This window comes from Erpetoichthys calabaricus, chromosome 3 (genome assembly GCF_900747795.2).
Source record: "Erpetoichthys calabaricus chromosome 3, fErpCal1.3, whole genome shotgun sequence".
In the NCBI taxonomy this organism is placed as follows: Eukaryota; Metazoa; Chordata; class Cladistia; order Polypteriformes; family Polypteridae; genus Erpetoichthys; species Erpetoichthys calabaricus.
This window is the reverse complement of record NC_041396.2, coordinates 35,206,905-35,225,790: the sequence shown is the minus strand read 5'-3', so window position 1 is coordinate 35,225,790 and position 18,886 is coordinate 35,206,905. Positions and strand designations below refer to the sequence as shown.

Below are 18,886 nucleotides of genomic sequence, written 5' to 3'. Positions count from 1 at the left end.
CTGACTACTGTTAGTATTTATTGGTAATAAGAGTTTGGCTTATCGAGTGGCATGATGTTGCCCAGTGCCAGTTTAAGTATTAACCCTTTCTTTAGGTGTTCCCGTTATTTGTGTTGATACTGGTGTAGAATATGCATTAATAATACTTAATAATCTAATAATGATATTGCCCATTTTACTAAATGATTTGCCACTTTGCATCACTTCCATTTGATGTAGTTGTCAGTAGAGGAGGTCCAGCAGCAGACCCTGTGACAGTCAGCATAGCCGGCATTGTAGAAAATTCTTCCCTTTCAGATGCGCCGAGTGGCACACACACACACACACACATTCAGTTTAAGTCCTCAACGTTTGCCTTCAGAGTGCTCAGTGGATCCTCACCTACTGTATATATTTGTATATTCGTATAATAATGGAGACCTTTGTGAGCTCCTGCGCTCCTTTTTGACCACTCTGATCTGCTGATGCCACCTCTGTGTGGTTCTCCAGTCTCAGTCCGGACTCTCTTCACGTGTGGCTGCTAGATAGTGGAAGGAGCTCCCCACCTCAATCCGGCATTGTGACTCCCCCCATGTGTTTAAGAAGCGCTTGAAGACCCCTTTGTCTGTCAAACTGATTTCTGTAACCTCAGACTTTGAGAGCTCTGCACTTGTGGTGATTCATTTTGTACCCCCCGCCGTGTCCCACTTGTCCCTGGACAGTCCCCCAGACTGACCTCTGTATCAAGTCACTTTGGTTATTATTATTATTATTATTATTAAAGTGTCTGCTTAGCCAGTAACACGTGTGCGTATGTCCAGTACGTCCTCCCAATAGTGGGCCGTGTCTGAGTGACTTTTAACGTCACAAATCCTGCTCTCAGTCTGCCGGTGTGCCGTCCCCAGGCCTCATTTACTTTGTGACAGGCCACAGCAGTAATAACAGCCACACCGCATACTGGCAGGATAAGCAGGAATTAATTATTAACAATTCATTTAACCAAATTCCAGGGACATTTCTCTGTTATACGTTGTTAGCATGATTTTTCAATTATTATGGTCTGTATCGTCTTTGATAGTAGCAGCCAGAGTCGCCGTAGCCGTTGTCACAAGTAAAGAGCACAGTGACATTGTCACACGTGACCAGCGGGTAGCGTGTCGCCGGGATCAATAAATAAATAATATAATGAGCAGCGGGAATAATAACAGTAGCAGGATTAAATATTAGTCATCTGAAAACGATATTATGTCAGGTTAGTGGTGTGGATGGCATTTAAACATTTAGTGTCGGTGGAGGCGGCTCAGTGTGGGGGGCTACAGGCGGCTCCAGCCATTTGGTGATACTTTCTTCTTCTTCTTCTTCCTCTTCTTCTTCTTCTTCTTCTTCTTCTGGAATGTATTCCTGATTATAATCCCTGCACTTATTAAGCAGTGACGTAACTGCCATGACTTTATTGCCGTTGTTATTTTTGTCTGCTTATGGTGATTATTAGTAAGTCATTCAGCACTATCTCTGTTTAATGTGATTTCTTGCTTTGTGTTTACTTTTATTTACAAACCAGTGAAACAAACGAACCTGCAGTTCTACAAATAAAATCGACACTTTGTAACCTAAAAGGTTTTGAATTTCCAGAACACTTCACATCAATCAAAGCTCTGGCCCCATTGGTTAGCAACTAGCCAATGAAAGATGGACAGACCAATAGCATTATATATTATATATATATATATATATATATATATATATATATATATATATATATATATATATATATATACACAGTATATAAAGATAAAACAGATTTGCATTCTAAAACGTACATTTTTTTCAGTTTCCAGAGCACATCAAGTTGTAAGCTTTTGACTATAACCGAGATTAAGGTTCTCGTCCCACTAGTTTGCTAGTAACCTCGGGACAGACGGACAGCCATTTGCATTTTATATATAAAGTAACTGTGCTCCCCGTCTAAGACAAGCTGAGATCTAAATAAGCAATGGTGACATCTGCAGTGCACCATGCCATGCATAGGTCTCTGTGATGTGCCATTTGGGATGGCATTCGAAAAAGCAGCGCTAATGTTTGTGATGCGCCATCTGTTGGAATAACAAGACACACCCACAGACTCTTCTTCTTTACCTGGCTGTGCTACTCATCTCAGACAAGTTAAAATCTAAGTAATCAACGCAGACCTCAGTGTTAGCACTTGCAGTGCACCATCTGCTGAAATGTGTTTGGTAATGCATGTAGTAATACAATGCATTTCATTTGTCATTCCAACAGATGGCACATTCCATACATTTATTAGTAACTAGCTGTGTAAGCCCATGCTTTAAAAAGCCCGGGGTCCTAGAATCTGTTCAAATCATCAGAAAAAAAATTGAAATGTAGAGATGGCAGGTAATTGAAAGGAACAACTCCGGGCATCTCTCTCCTAAGTTCCATTTGGCCGATGTGCTCACCTCGCTTGTGTATTAGCGGCGGGAGGAAAAGTAAAAGGGATAGTGTTTTGCTGATGTTAAGCGACTTTGTCTTTTCTCTGAGGATTTGTTTAGCTGACATGCTGGCCTCACTTGTGTTATTAGCAGCTAAGCGAGTTTTCTGTTTCCTCAGAGGCAGGGCCCTTACCCCGACTCCACCTCTCACTTCTGGGCTGGACAGACACACACACTTCCACACTTAAGATAAGATGCATTACTGCAAGTGTATGTAATATGTCAGCTGTCGAAATGACAAATGCAATGTGTATGTCTCTGTTATAAGCTATTTGGTATGAGAATCATAAAAGCATCATCATGAGAATCTGTTGGAATGACAAATGCAATGCATTTTATTTCTACAATGATTTGTGATGCATCATCTGTTGAATGACAGAGACATAGCACCCAGACAGACACACAGATACACAGACACAAACACACTTATCCTTTAACTAGCTGTGCTACCCATCTAAGATGAGTTGAAATCAAAGTAATCAACGTAGACCTCAGTGATAATGTTTACAGAGCACCATTCAATGCAAATGTCTCTGTTATACGCAGTTTGGTATGGGAATATTAAAAGCACTGCTAATGTTTGTGATGTGCCATCTGTTGGAATGAAAAATGCAACACATTTTATTACTTCAAAGATCTGTGATGCACCATCTGTTGGAATAACAAGATAGACACACAGACACTTTTTCTTTACCTAGCTGTGCTACTTGTCTCAGACAAGTTAAAATCTAAATAATAAACACAGACCTCAGCGTTAACGTTTGCAGTGCATCATCAACTGGAATGTGTTTTGTAATGCATGTAGTAATAAAATGCATTACATTTGTCATTCCAACAGAGGGCACATCACATACATTTTTAGTAATAAAATGCATTACTACAAATGTATGTGATGTGCCAGCTGTTGAAATGACAAATGTAATGCATCTGTCTCTGCTGTAAGCCATTTGGTATGAGATTTATAAAAGCAGAGTGAATGTCTGTGATGTGCCATCTGTTGGAATGACAAATGCAGTTCACTTTAATACTATAGGTGTCTGTGATGCATCATCTATTGGAATGACAGAGACATAGCAACTAGTGAGACACACAGATTCACAGACACATAGACACTTATCCTTTAACTAGCTGTGCCAAGACGGGCTAAATTCAAAGTAATCAACGAAGACTCTATCTATCTATCTATCTATCTATCTATCTATCTATCTATCTATCTATCTATCTATCTATCTATCTATCTATCTATCTATCATTTGTAATGCTTGTAGTAATGAAATGCATTGTAGTAATAATATGAAATAAATTGTACTAATAAAATGCATTACTACAAATGTTTGTGATGCACCATCTGTTGGAATGACACGTGCAATGTATATGTCTCTAGTATGTGCCATTTGGTATGGGATTCATAAAAGCAGTATTAATATTTGTGATGGCCCATCTGTTGGAATGACAAATGTTGTGCATTTTATTAATACAGACAAGCTAAGATGGTTTGAAATCTAAGTAATCACCATCGACCTCAGTGTTAACGTTTGCAGTGCACCATGCAATGCGCGTAGAACGTATCTGTTATACGCCACTTGGAATGGGATTTGTAAAAGCAGTGTTAATATTTGTGATGCACCATCTGTTGGAGTGACAAATGCAGCTCATTTTATTTATACAAACAAGCTTAGATGGTTTGAAATCTAAGTAATCACCATAGAGCTCAGTGTTAACGTTTGCAGTGTACCATGCAATGCGTGTAGAACGTCTCTGTTATACGCCACTTGGGATGGGATTTATAAATGCAGTGCTAATATTTGTGATGCGCCATCTGTTGGAATGACAAATGCAGCTCATTTTATTCCCCCAAAATGTGATGCACCCTCTGTTGGAGTGACAGAGCCACTGGACACACACAGTTTTACAGACACAGATTCTTTTATTAATGTGGAGATACAGTATAAATAGACCAATAAACTCTGCACTATATCTTTTTGAATTTATAAAACATATCAGCTTTTGGTTTTGACCAAGACCAAGGTTCACAAATCATTTGAGAGGTGGACAAGCATTAGCATTCAAGATATAATGATAATCCATTGCAGATTGTGCTGCTCGTTGTGTTCTAGGACATTTTGATTTTCATTAATTTATGCAGTGACGCCAAAGTACAAAGTGTAAATAAAATAAAAATGAAAACTGCCCGTGAATATTTCCAGTATACCTCCAGACAGGGGCGGGTGGGCAAAAGTAGGTTTACAGTTGTGTGTTGGCAAAACACCCTTTATTCTTGTCTTATTATTTATTTATGAATTATTGTATTATTTATTTGTGTTCTTCTATTTCTTCTTCTTCTTATTATTATTATTTTTGTATCTTTACTTCTGATTTCTCTTCCAGGCGATGATGGCTGGTAATTTAACGGTGACGTGCACAGAGCCATTGTGTCGTTCTTTTGTGTTCTAATTATCATCGCCTGCCTTTCTTTTCCATATGAAAAACTGTAAGCCCACTTTTGCCCACCCGTGTGTATGCAGCCCACACGTATGCACACAGCAGTAATTGTAACGTGTGTGTGTGTGTGTGCGCTCACAGGCTGTAAGTAGTGTGTTGTCTGCCCCGCGATATGAACCGAGTGCTGCTACTGAAAGGCGCTATAAAAACACAATGGTGGGAGAGTGCATCTCAAGTTCACCTGCCGCCTTCTGAAGGTCATTTGCATTTTCACTCCGCCTTCATTTGCATATGTCGCTCCGTATCAATAACCCCCCCCCCCCCCCCCCCCCCCCCCCCACCCCAGTGCCGCCACTGCTTCCGAGCGTAAGGAGTGAAGAAAGCTCCAGCCGAGCAGACAGCCGGCCATCTTTAAACAGCAGCTTTGCCGGTTAATCAGTCTGGCGCATTGTGCTGGGGCCCCACGGGGGGAAAATATAAGTTTGTGACCCCAAAAAAATGTAGGTCTCAGCTGGAGCGGCCTGTGTGGAGATTTGTGGTGTGCCTCGCCGGCGTCTTATTGTATTAGTGACAGGCTGATTGATTGAGAGCCACGCTGATTGATTAGCCCGCTCCTTTCGCTCTCCGGCACAGCTGGGAATGGAGGCCTGCTTCCCGCCGGACATCATGCAGAAGAGACAGTCAGCTGCTCCTCTTCTCGGCAAGTGGCGTGGGTGTCGGGAGGAGCAGATACACCACTCGCTGAGGTGGCAGCTTCCTTGCTGTGCTATTGTGACGGCTGCTTTATCCGTGTCACTTGAATGGCTGAATTGGGAAAGATGAGCGATAATTCAGGGCATTCTGGGGGAGTGACATAGTAACATTGAGGATCAGCTTTAAGCAGCTGCTTGAGCCCAGCAGAGCACCCGTCCCTCTGCCGTTCAACAGGCCCCAAATCTCCGCAGCGCTCAGTGATTAATGAGAGTCTCCCCTGGCGGCACCGGTGCCCCCTGAGCCCCCACACAGCTCCAGAGTGGGCCGCATAGCAGATTACAGCCATGACTTGTTGTTGGCCTTCTTTATGGTCATGTGTCCATATTATTAGAAGTCTGCAGGCAGCTACCTAAGGTGGCAAAGTGGTAGTGCAGCTATCCATGCCATGGTACGTGGGTATACATAATAGCCCACTGTCTTCAGTTTCAGCCTGCCTGAAACAAAGTGGCTCGAGTTACAGCAGCGTCAGCGTTTATTATTTATACCACTCTGTGCGACGAGCAGTGGATATCCTCTCATTTATGGCCAGCATCAGGGCAGGTTGTGCCTTTGGCAGGCACAGCCAATCAGAGAACAGCTTTCCTCACGATATCTGCCAAGGCACAAGGTTAAACTGGGACCATTAGCCTGGCACTACATTGTCTTTTAGTGGGGTTGGATCCTGTGTACTGCCGCCAGGGGTGGGCTTCACATTCTAATCCACTTACACTTGCACTCTTCCCTTGTATCTGAAGAAACTCTTTATGTTATTCTGATGTGTCTGCCCAATGCCTTTATGTAAGGGCACTAACCGGGGTAGAACACAGAACAACTATTTATGGACGTTTTCTCACAGCTGGCACTCAGGCGACTTACGTAACTTGCTGAACTGGAGGTGGTCATTCAAATGGCGTCCTGCTCATTTAAAGTCCTGGCCTTCGACCCCTAAACCATACTGGCCATGAGTTCCTCCTGATTGGACTGCTGTCTCTGACCCATTATGATTTGGGTTCCTGTTGCACAAATTATGTTACATGGGGAGTCCCTCGGCCTGTAACTCAACATGTGCCTGATTCGATACCCACTACTGAAGTGACCCTGTACTGATGTCCTTTATAGTGCTGTACTCCCTATTTTGAGATTTATCTTCTGCCTGAAGCACCTGTCTAAGTATAGACCTGGTGTTGTTCTTCATGAATTTGAGGTCCCCTACCTGGACCACTGACAATGAGGTTCTCCTCTACCTGAGACCATTTCCCTGCAGCACCCCTGTGTTGGAACCTCTGTGTGCTCGTCATAATAGAAAGGGCACAGATGACCATGCAGCATGCCACCACTCTGCAGCTCCACACCAATAGATAGATAGATAGATAGATATTAATTTTAGTACAGTAGGCAGGATAACATAGATAGATAGATAGATAGATAGATAGATAGATAGATAGATAGATAGATAGATAGATAGATAGATAGATTAATTGTAGTATAGTAGGCAGGATAACATAGATAGATAGATAGATAGATAGATAGATAGATAGATAGATAGATAGATAGATAGATAGATAGATAGATAGATAGATAGATAGATAGATAGATAGATAGATAGATAGATAGATTAATTGTAGTATAGTAGGCAGGATAACATAGATAGATAGATAGATAGATAGATAGATAGATAGATAGATAGATAGATAGATAGATAGATAGATAGATAGATAGATAGATAGATAGATAGATAGATAGATTAATTTTAGTATAGTAGGCAGGATAACATAGATAGATAGATAGATAGATAGATAGATAGATAGATAGATAGATAGATAGATAGATAGATAGATAGATAGATAGATAGATAGATAGATAGATTAATTTTAGTATAGTAGGCAGGATAACATAGATAGATAGATAGATAGATAGATAGATAGATAGATAGATAGATAGATAGATAGATAGATAGATAGATAGATAATTTTAGTATAGTAGGCAGGGATAGATAGATAGATAGATAGATAGATAGATAGATAGATAGATAGATAGATAGATAGATAGATAGATAGATAGATAGATAGATAGATAGATAGATTAATTTTAGTATAGTAGGCAGGATAACATAGATAGATAGATAGATAGATAGATAGATAGATAGATAGATAGATAGATAGATAGATAGATAGATAGATAGATAGATAGATGATATTAATTCCAGTATAGTAGGCAGGATAACACAGATAGCTAGATAGATAGATAGATTGATCTGAAAGGCACTATATAGTAGACAGACAGATACCAAGGACACTATTCCATCGATCAACAGACATACGTAGTGCAGTTCTGTGCCTGATCTTTTTCTGCAGGGGTTACTCCTGTCCTTGAGACCCTAATTGCCCTTTTTTTTGAAGCCCCCCTATTAGACTATAGGTGGGCACTTCATCCTTTGTGTTTGCCTCTTTTATTCTGCAGCATGTTGCCTGTACCTGAAGCCCCCCCTGTATTACGATATCCATGTATACAAACAGTCACTGACGCTGGTGTTCCTCTCACACTGATCCCAATGTATGGTCCCCCCTTTGCCAAGCCCCCTTGTACTGAAGTACCCCTCTTACTGCAGTCAGCTGGTGTTCTGCATGGAATGATCTCAGTGCTTTTAGGTCCTCCTTTGCTAGGGGTTTGGGTGCTGGGGTTCCCCTCTGCCAAGGCCCCTTCTACTGAACTACCCCCCTTATTGAAGCCCTCCTAGTAGAGTACCCCATGTTGGTTTGTCTTCTGCAGGAGTCCCTAACACTGAGCTGGTGTTCTCTATTGAATGATCTCTGTGTTTGCAGGCCCTCTTTGATAGGGGCTTCGGTACTGGGGTTCCCCTCTGTCTGTGCCCACTTGTAGCAGAATATAAATTGTACTAAGTGGTCTTGGGTAACCCTCTGTCTCGCGCTTATCAATGTACAGTAGTTGTAACACAACTTCAAAGCAAAAAGTAAATGAAATAACACCCCCCCCACACACACACACACACACAACCCCCAAACCCCACTGACCAAAGTTTCCGCCGCACAGGAAAGAAGAAGGCTTGTCATTTGGAGTCCACCTGGACAGGCCAGAGAGGCATACCCACAGCCATTGTCTTTAGGGGGTTAATGAATTTGGACAGGGACAAGGGGTGGTCCTCAGATATCTGGGTGTGTAATCGTTGCACCATTTCTTGCCAAAAATGAATATTAGATTGTGACGATTGACTAATCGTTGCAGCTGAAAGTTGAGGACAAAAGCAGCTTTCAGTGGGTGAAGAGTGGCGCGTCAGTGCTCCCCGTTTAGGGTGTTGGCGCTCATTTAGCTGCCGTTATGCTGAGTGAGAAGAGCCGTCGCTGTTTTAGATTGAGGCTTAGTAAGGAACGGCCTAAGAGTAGAAACACGTGAGGAAATGAGGGCTCTGCTCGGACTCATCACATGTTTTGGCCTTCTTCTTAACTGAGCCGCACTCACTGGTGGTCCGTCACTCTTTGCCCTCTTATGCTGTAATATGCCCGCGTGTGACCAAACATGTCATTAAGTCCACTTGTGCCTGGTCATCTTGAGAAGCTTATGCAGTAGCCTTGAAATAAAGACTGGCATCGGGGCTCCCCTTTAGCTCAGTACCCCAGCATCTGTGTTGGTTGGACGTGGAGTCCCCTTATCCTGCAGTTCTCTTATTTGGAGACCCCTTTACCCGAGCCGCTTGATCCCACCTCTTAGTGGATTCCTGCCTGAGCCTCTGACTTTCAGGTTCCATTACTCTCTACAACTGAGCCTACATATTGTGGGGGGGGTTCTCTTGTGTGTGATCCTCTTGTTCTTGACATTTTACGTCTGCGCGAGACCCTTCTGATAACTGAATGTACTTTGACATTGGGGGTCAACAGCACCTCAGTAGCTCAGCGTCTGCGTCAGTTTAGTTGGTTTCTCCTCACCCTGAGGTCCTTTTCTTTTCTTATATCTTCAAATGAGTTGTTTTTGTTAGCGTCCTTCCAATGTTTTGGCATTCTTCTTAAGTGAGCCACTGGCACTGGGGGTCCAGCATGGTGCAGCCTGTTATACTGTGGTAAGCCCACCTCTGAGCCCACGAGTCGTTAGGTAGCTGGTCATCTTATTCTGGAGCTGACATCGCTCCAAGAACAGACAATGTAACCTTGAACTAAAGAATACAAACGGAGCCCCTGTGCCCCAGGACCGCAGTGCTGCCCATGTCTGTTGGGAAAGGCGCTATATAAATGAAATGCATTATGATGATGATGATGACCATTATTATTATGATTATGATGATAATGATGATGACCATTATTGTTATTATTATGATGATGATGATGATGACCATTATTATTATGATTATGATGATGATAATTATCATCATCATCATCATCATCATCATTATTATTATTATTATTATTACTATTGGCCTCCCCTCATTTTGAGGCTCCTTTACTTTGAGACCGTTGTAAACTTGGCCCACTTGATCCCACGTCCTGCTGTTTTCCTGCCTGAGCCCCTGGCACTCGGGTTCTATTTTGTTGTACATACTGAGGGGCTCACCGTTGTCTGCCCTTCTTATTTGCTTGTCCCTTTGGTATTGGAGTTCAGTTCCACCTCAGTAGCTCAGCGTCTGCGCCTGTTCCCTTGCTGTCTCCTCTACTTGAGGTCCATTTCTTTTCTTACACCTTCACCTGACTCACTTTGGTTAGCGTTCTTCTCATGTTTTGCCACTGGCACTGGGGGTCCAGTATGCTGCTTCTGCCTCTTATACTGTGGTAAGCCCACCTCTGAATCTACATGTCGTTAGCTTCACTTGTGTCTTATCCGCTTGTTCTGACGTTAACGTCTGTGTGAGACCCCTCTGATAACTGAATGTGCTTGTGACTTTGATATTGGGGGTCTGCGGTGACTCAGTAAGTCAGCAACTGCATCTGCGGGTTGATTTCTTCTCAACTTGGCGTCCTTTTTCTTTTCATGCACGTTCACCCGACCCATTCACATTAACAGAGCCACTGGCACTGGGGGTCCAGTATGCATCAGCATCTTATGCCATGGTAGGCCCTCCTCTGAGCCCACATGTCGTTAGGTGCCTGGTCATCAGTCTGAGAAGTGGGTACTGTAGCCTGGATCTACAAGAATATACCTGAGCCCCTGTGCCCACGGACTGCAGTGCCCTTGTCTGTTGGGCTTGACCTTGAGTATGGGAAAGGCACTATATAAATGAAATGTATTATTATTATAATTATTATGATTATTATTATGATTTGGGCGGCACGGTGGCACAGTGGGTAGCGCTGCTGCCTCGCAGTTGGGGGACCTGGGGACCTGGGTTCACTTCCTGGGTCCTCCCTGCGTGGAGTTTGCATGTTCTCCCCGTGTCTGCGTGGGTTTCCTCCCACAGTCCAAAGACATGCAGGTTAGGTGGATGGCGATTCTAAATTGTCCCTGGTGTGTGCTTGGTGTGTGGGTGTGTTTGTGTGTGTCCTGCGGTGGGTTGACACCCTGCCCAGGATTGTTCCCTGCCTTGTGCCCTGTGTTGGCTGGGATTGGCTCCAGCAGACCCCCGTGACCCTGTGTTCGGATTCAGCGGGTTGGATAATGGATGGATGGATGGATTATTATGATTTTTGGCCTCCCCTCAACTTGAGGCTCCTTTACTTTGAGACCGTTGTAAACTTGGGCCACTTGATCCCACGTCCTGCCGTTTCCCTGCCTGTGACCCTGGCGCTGAGATTCCATTATGTTATACATATGGAGGGGCTGACATGTGTCTGCTCTTCTTGTTTTGTCATTAACCTCTGGGTGACAAAGTTATAGTCTGGTAGCCATTTCTGTGAGACCCTTGACAGTTGTGCCCTTGATTTTGGGGTTCCGCTGTGCCTCAGTAGCTCGGTGTCTGTGCCAGCTGGGTCCATTTCTCCTTTCCTTCTCATGCACTTTCACCCGAGCCATTTGTTGTTCGTGTTCTTGCCAAGTCTTGTCATTCTTCTTAAGTGAGGCTGTTGTGGTAGTCTGAGACATGCATATCGTAGCCATGAACTAAAGGGTATATTTGACACGGGGGTTCCTCTGTGCCCCAGTGCTGCAGTGCCCATGTCTGTTGGGATTGGCCTTGCGCATGGGAAAGGCGCTATATAAATGAAATGCATTATTATTATGATTTTGATGATGATGACGATGATTATTATTATCATTATGATGATGATGATCATCATCATCATCATTATTATTGTTATTATTATTGGCCTCTCCTCAGCTTGAGGCTCCTTTAATTTGAGACCGTTGTAAACTTGGGCCACTTGATCCCACGTCCTGCCGTTTTCCTGCCTGTGACCCTGGCACGCGGGTTCCATTGATGTCGTACATCTGAGCCTACATGGCATTGGGTTCCCTTGTGCCTGATCTTCTCTGCCATATTTGTTAATTGGATATACTTGTGTCCTTGATATTAGGGTTCAATTCTGCCTCAGCATCCCTTTTCCTGGGGTCCTTTCCTGACTGTCTGATTCTGGGTGCCACGTGTTGTGCTTTGCCCTCCCAAAGATTCTACCAGATTCAAGTCCCACTCACGAGAGACCACCAGCACACCCAATTTAGCAAATCTCCTACGGCATTCTGGTTTCCAGTGTTGGCTGAGGGTTCGAGTACAAACGGAGAGTAACACGTGATGATGTGTGTGGGGGGGGCGGGTGTCAGATGATTAGGACTGGCACAGGGGGGGTCTCAGCACAAAGCCCAGATGTTTCCACTGGAGTCTGCCGTCGGCGCCCACATGTGGACCTCATCAGACATGTGGAGTGAATGATCGTCCCAGGAGCCTCCACTTTTCTGGCGCTTCTTTAGGCCGCCTTAATGTGAAGGAATAAATAATAAAATGAAGATTTATTTCTGATTTTTTAAAACAAAAAAGCTTTTCAAAGATTCAGAATTTCCTAAAAGTCTGGCATCGCTAGAGAAGCCGTACAATAAGCTGGCGAGACGCCGCCAGCTGCCGTGGCCCAAATTGGATTTTTAGGACGTCGGAAACCCAAACAATGAAGTGAGAAGTTGGGGCGCGTTTTGGATTTCAAGTGGCGGACCCGCTGCACCCTGGTGAGGTCGCAAAGGCTGTGTGGCATTTGTCATGACACTCTTGTCACTTTGGGCTCTGTCACTATCATGAATTCAACTTGATGCACTTTGGGGGGCTATCGCCTGTCCTGTCCGCCTGCACTGGCCTGGGTGGTCTGGTCACCGTGCTCCAGAGCTTCCCCCGAGAGCACAAGTCATGTGTTACAGAAGGCGGGCGTGCGCCCCCTCGCTCTCTGGCGTGCTGACCATCACTAATGCTCTAGCAGCGCTGCCCTACTTCTCTGGCGCAGGCCTGTCTTGCTCCCGTCACTTTTAATATCCGGAAAGCCGTGAACGAGCGCGGCCGCCTGCACAGTCCCTGACAGAACGTGCCCCCCGGCTAATCAGCTCAGCCCCGCAGTAGGCAGCCATTGAGCCGTTCAGCAAACCCACCAAGGTTAACACTTTGGAGAAACGCAGTATGCATCCCATGGGGTCCCGCCTGTTAGCCTTTATAGCGCCTTTCATTGTGATTAGTAACATAAAGCACAGTACAGACTGAGCCACCGAGATCACAGGAGCGGCCCGTCCTGCACGCTCTACGCCTGAATTCTCCACGAGGCTCAGGCTTTCATTAAAACCCTGGCCACCGTAGCCATGAGCCGACTGGTGTGTGTGTGTCACTACGCCATTAGCATAGCCTGACTGGGCATCCCAGTGCCACTTCCCATCAGCGGGCGCATGTTGGCAGTGCCCCCGTGTTTAACAGAGAGTTCAGTTCAGCTCAGTGACAACAGGGGACACATTGTATGAGCGGCCTGTGAAAGGCACTATATGAAATGTGTAATGGTAACCTGCACAGCCGCTGCCTAAAATAACACAAAAAAGCAAAAAATAAAAAACAAGACATCCGGAAAGATCTGCTGGGAGTCCACGGCGGGAAGAGTGACGGATGAGAGCTTCCGGAAAAAGTGGCGCCTCCTTCTGTCCTCAAAGCCACCTGCTCCAGTTTCCAAGGCTGCCTGTGCCAACTCTGGTGGGACACCAGGCCATCACACACACACACGTACACACTCTCACACACACACACACAGGCGCCCCCTGCTTAAAGCGCTTGACATTGGGACACGGAGTTACCACAAATGCCTGGTGCTGATACCTGGACGGCCGCTTATGTGAGCTGCGTTAGAATAAGCAGAGTGGGCTCAGACAGAAGGGAGGAAGGAATTTAAAAAGTGACGGAGTGAGTGGATAGCTGTGAAGGCATCGAAATAAATAGCTAAAATAAACATACTTATCCGATCTTTAAATAAATCTGTGAATACATGAGTGAGTTTAAGAAGTGAATGAATGAACGAGCCGTAAGGTGAAGCTCTCAATTTACCAGTCGATCTATGTTCCTACCCTCACCTATGGTCATGAGCTATGGGTAGTGACCGAAAGAACGAGATCGCGAATACAAGCGGCTGAAATGAGTTTCCTCCGCAGGGTGTCTGGGCTTTCCCTTAAAGATAGGGTGAGAAGCTCAGTCATCTGGGAGAGGCTCATGGTAGAGTCACTGCTCCTCCGCATCGAGAGGAGTCAGATGAGGTGGCTCGGGCATCTGATCAGGATGCCTCCTGGACACCTCCCTGGTGAGGTGTTCCGGGCACGTCTAACTGGGAGGAGGCCCCGGGGAAGACCGAGGACACGCTGGAGGGACTATGTCTCTCGACTGGCCTGGGAACGCCTTGGGATTCTCCCGGAAGAGCTAGAAGAAGTGGCCGGGGAGAGGGAAGTCTGGGTATCTCTGCTCAAGCTGCTGCCCCCACGACCCGACCTCGGATAAGCGGGAGACAATGGATTGATGGATGACTGAGCTATATGAGAATAAGCATATTAATTAATTAATTTAATTAATTAATTAATTAATTGGATAAGTCAATGAGTTGGCAGCTAATATATTAATAGATTCATCATTCGATTACTATAATTAATTAATGAACAAATGAATGAATGTATTTCTGAGTGAGTGAGTGCGTGAGCAACTCAAATAAACATCTGACTGATGAATGAATGAATGAGTGAGTGAGTAGCTGTGTAAGAACATATTGAGTTGATTAATTGTTGATTGATTGATTGATTGGTTGACTGATTGATTGATTGAGTGAGTGTTAGAATAAACATACTTGGCTGCCGAATGAATGAATGAATGAATGAGTGAGTGAGTGAGTGAGTGAGTGAGTGAGTGAGTGAGTGAGTGAATGAATGAATGAATGAATGAATGAATGAGTGAGTGAGTGAGTGAGTGAGTGAGTGAGTGAGTGAGTGAGTGAGTGAGTGAGTGAGTGAGTGAGTAGCTGTGTAAGAACATACTGGGCTGATAAATGAATGAGTGAGTGAATGAGCAGCTCTATAATCTGCATATTTGTCTGACAATTGAATGAAAAAATGGACGAATGAATGAATTGAGTACGGGTGTGAGGGAGCAGCTGTGTAAGAATAAACATATGTGACTGCCTCATGAATGAGTGAGTGAGTGAATGAGTGAGATAGAGAGAGAGCAGCTGTGTAAGAACATATTGAGTTGAGTGAGTGAGTGAGTGAGTGTTAGAATAAACATATTTGGCTGCCTCATGAATGAATGAATGAATGAATGAAAAGTTAAGTGAGCGAGGGGTTTACGCCTTTTTTTAGGAGACTTGTAAGATCTGATCAATGAACAGATTAGCCCCCCCACCCCTTCCCAGTGTGATACCAGGGTCAGGCCTCCGTCGCCCTGTGTGCCCCGCCTGATCACTGACTGACCACTTGTCTCCCACCAGCGCACGCCCCTCCGCCTCCTGCATTCTTTGTTGTTTGTCTTCATGTTTCAGGAATTTCCTTCCTCCTAGATGTCCCGCTTCACCTTTTGAACTGTTCCTTAAAGATCGCTTTCTCTTACAGGCGTGGACGAAGTGGTCTGCATCGGGAGACCTTTTGAGTGAGAGTGTTTTGAGTGTCACTTTCTGGCCCTTAGACACAGAGTGGGTGTACTGGGAGACTGGCACCAGGCACGTTCTGCATATCGTGGGGTGTCCAGGAGCCCACCAGGAGGACTGATTCCTCAGCCAGTGCTCTCCCACCAAGTGTGACTTGTCCCTTATGGCTGAGATCTCTGCTCTGTATACACAGTAATGCTTGCATGTTGATTGTGCTGCTTCCTGTAGAGCTGACCGATTAGCAGGTCCTGATTGTGAACGTATGAAAGGCGCTACATAATAACAACCACAGTGACAATGAGGCGGCAGGATGACCCTCATCATAACATATCCTTCATGATCTAGTTGAGGTTTGTGAGGGGCTCAGAGCCCCCCCAGGTGTGGTGGAAGTCCACTGTAGGGCTCTGCAGCTCCCCCTGGTGGCCCCCTACAGAACCCAACAGGGCCGTGCTAAACTCCAAGTCCATAATGCCACAGCCACCTAGGAGGGCTGCCCTCTAGCATCCCGGGGGAGGTAGTGCCTCGCAGGTGCTCTTTCTCCCCCAGTACTTTCATCCAGCTGGCATCCTGGCCGGGTAATGGCCGAGGCCCCCCTGTCACACCAGTAAAAGTTTCTTGAAAACTGAATGAATGAACGATTCTGTTTTTGTCCCTCCCATCGTGTGAATGAAGCACAATCAGGGCTGCTAGGCAACCAATTCTGGTAGGAGGGGTCAGAGGCGGAGCTTAGTGCTGCTGCTGGCTGGTTCTGTTTGTCGCTCTCCATAGATGCAGTCATGTATTCTTGATAACAGGACAACTGATTGCTTCAAATTCTGTCAGTCTGTACCAGGAGCTCATGGCATAAGGCGCTATATACAAGAATGGCTTCTTCGTAACTGAACTCCTGAATGGCTCTCTGTGCCACAAGCTCACGCTGAAAGGCACTATATACAGTGGAAGTTGCTTTGTAATGGTTGTCTCCTGGTTTTTTTTTCTTGTCTCAGAAGATCACAGTGAAGTTCATTATACGCAGTTTGACAATGGAGCTGCCGGTAACAGTGGGCAGACACTCATCCGTCCATCTTCCATGCCCCCTTTATCTTGACCAGCAAGGCTCGTGTGCAATCACTGGGCAGGCCACCAGTCCATCAAGGGGCCAGTTTAGCAATGCCAACCCATTCCACCTGCATGTCTTTGGACGGTGGGAAGAGACCAGGGGTGCCAGGTGGACCCAAGTGGACACGGGCAGAACATTCAAACCCCACACAGGGAGGACCCTGGATGTGAACCTCCACCTCCTTTTTGTGAGGCAGCAGCGATGGCACTGCGCCACTGGACCACCCGCGCTTGGTGCAGGGGCTGGGATCGGGCCTCACTGTGGCAGTCTACTCTATATACAGTAAGAGAGGCGCTATATACAGTCGGCATAGTTTGATAAGGGGACAGGTGTATGTTGTCACCTTGGCTTTCTATGCTCAGAATGAATGGCACTATATACAAGGACACTGGCTTGCTATCGGGGGCTCTCACCTTGGCTGTGCACTCTGCAGCACTCTTGCTCACAGTAGGAGTGCCAGTCCCCTGAATGATGGCTCCATGTCACCCGCCGCTTTCCTGATGATTTCACAGCGTGCCACTTCTGAGCTGTGCCTGTCCCTCTCCCGCTGCACTTTCTAATGTGCTCATTTCCTGTCCTCCACTCCTGGATGAGAAGCCCACTTTCTGATGCTCTGTCTGTCTCACACACACACACACACACACACACAAACACACAGGAGCTGTAAGCTGGCATTGTATCAGCCGCACTGCTGAGACATGTTGGGCGGTGGGAAAAAACGGGAGGGGAGGGCTTCTGAAAGCCCACTCCACTTTGTTAATTTTCTGGAAGAGCTCAATACATTCAAGAAAAAGAAGCAGCTACAATTAAATAAAGACTTGTCACCGTGTCGGTAAAGTGACTGATGTGCCGCCTAGGAAGTTTTTTGGATTGGGATTGGCATTGTGCCAAATGCCTGGAATTCCCTGTAAGAGGGGGGAAAAAAAAGACAATGGGCAGAGCAGACTAGAGACCTGCCAAGTTATGTTAGAAAGAAACCTGCAGCAGAGATGCCAGCGAAGCTGCCTGTAATAGAAATGCCAGTCCACACAAACAAGGGACGGCCCACTGTCCTGCGCCGAAGCCCCCATCCTTGAATCAGTGTGAATTCTCATTGAACAGAAAACCATTCTGCTTTGAAACCTGTGATCCCCTGATCTTAGCTACTGTGCCTTTCCTTGGCATTGGGGACCTAAGCTTGGCACCCCGCTCTCTGGGTCAATCATCTAGAATGAAAGGTGTTAATTAAAGCTGCTGTGATAAGGGGGGGGGGGGGGTCGCTGCCAGGTCACACTCTGGCTTCTGGGGTCACGTCCTCACAAAAAAGGCACTATAGTTTATAACACTTCCTTCATTAAGGCACGCTGGAGGAGGCTCATTCTCACTATCCATTTCAGAATAGCAGGGTCTCTTTATGTAGTTAATCTGTAATCTGTGCCATCTGTAGGAATGACAAATGCATTTTATTACTACAGATGTTTGTGCTGTGCCACCTGTAGGAATGACAAATGTAGTGTGTTTTATTACTACAGATGTTTGTGATGTGCCATTTGTTGGAATGATAAATGTAATGCGTTCTATTATTACAGATGCTTGTGATGCACCATCTGTTGGAATGACAGAGACATCACAACCAGACAGACACAGAGTTGCATGTCTCCTTTCATTAAGGTGGACGTTGCTGAGTGAGCATCATTCCACAGAGACAGCACTATATTAAGAATATGTACATGGGCGTATTAAATATTGATTGGTGGCCTCTCACTGTTCTCAGTTAAAGGCTCTTTCATTTAACATGGGTGCTATGAAAGGCACCATATGAAGCAGAGATTGTTGTCTTAGTCGATAACCTCAATGTATCAATTGACTGTTTAGCGCCATCCACCTGATCAGCACCTTCTTGATTCCATTCCTTCTATGCATTTCCTGCCTCTTACTTGCTTTTCTTCTTCATCTTCAGGGCACACACTCCACTGTCCAGTTCTGTCATCTTCTTTGAGACCCAATTCCTTCTGTTATGTCACACCGGGGTTGCAGCTAATCAAATGAAGACTGAGCTTATTCCTTCTACTGTGTCAGATAAGGGGTGGAGCTATTCAAATGAGGGTTGAGTTTATTTGCTTCTACTGTGTCATACCTGGGGTGGAGCCAAT

At 45.2% G+C, this 18,886-nt stretch overlaps 1 protein-coding gene across 1 annotated transcript in view; it reads left to right on the top strand.

Annotated features, from left to right (window-relative positions):
* plxna2 (plexin A2) overlaps window positions 1–18,886 on the top strand; it is a 378,156-nt gene that overhangs the window by 115,320 nt on the left and 243,950 nt on the right.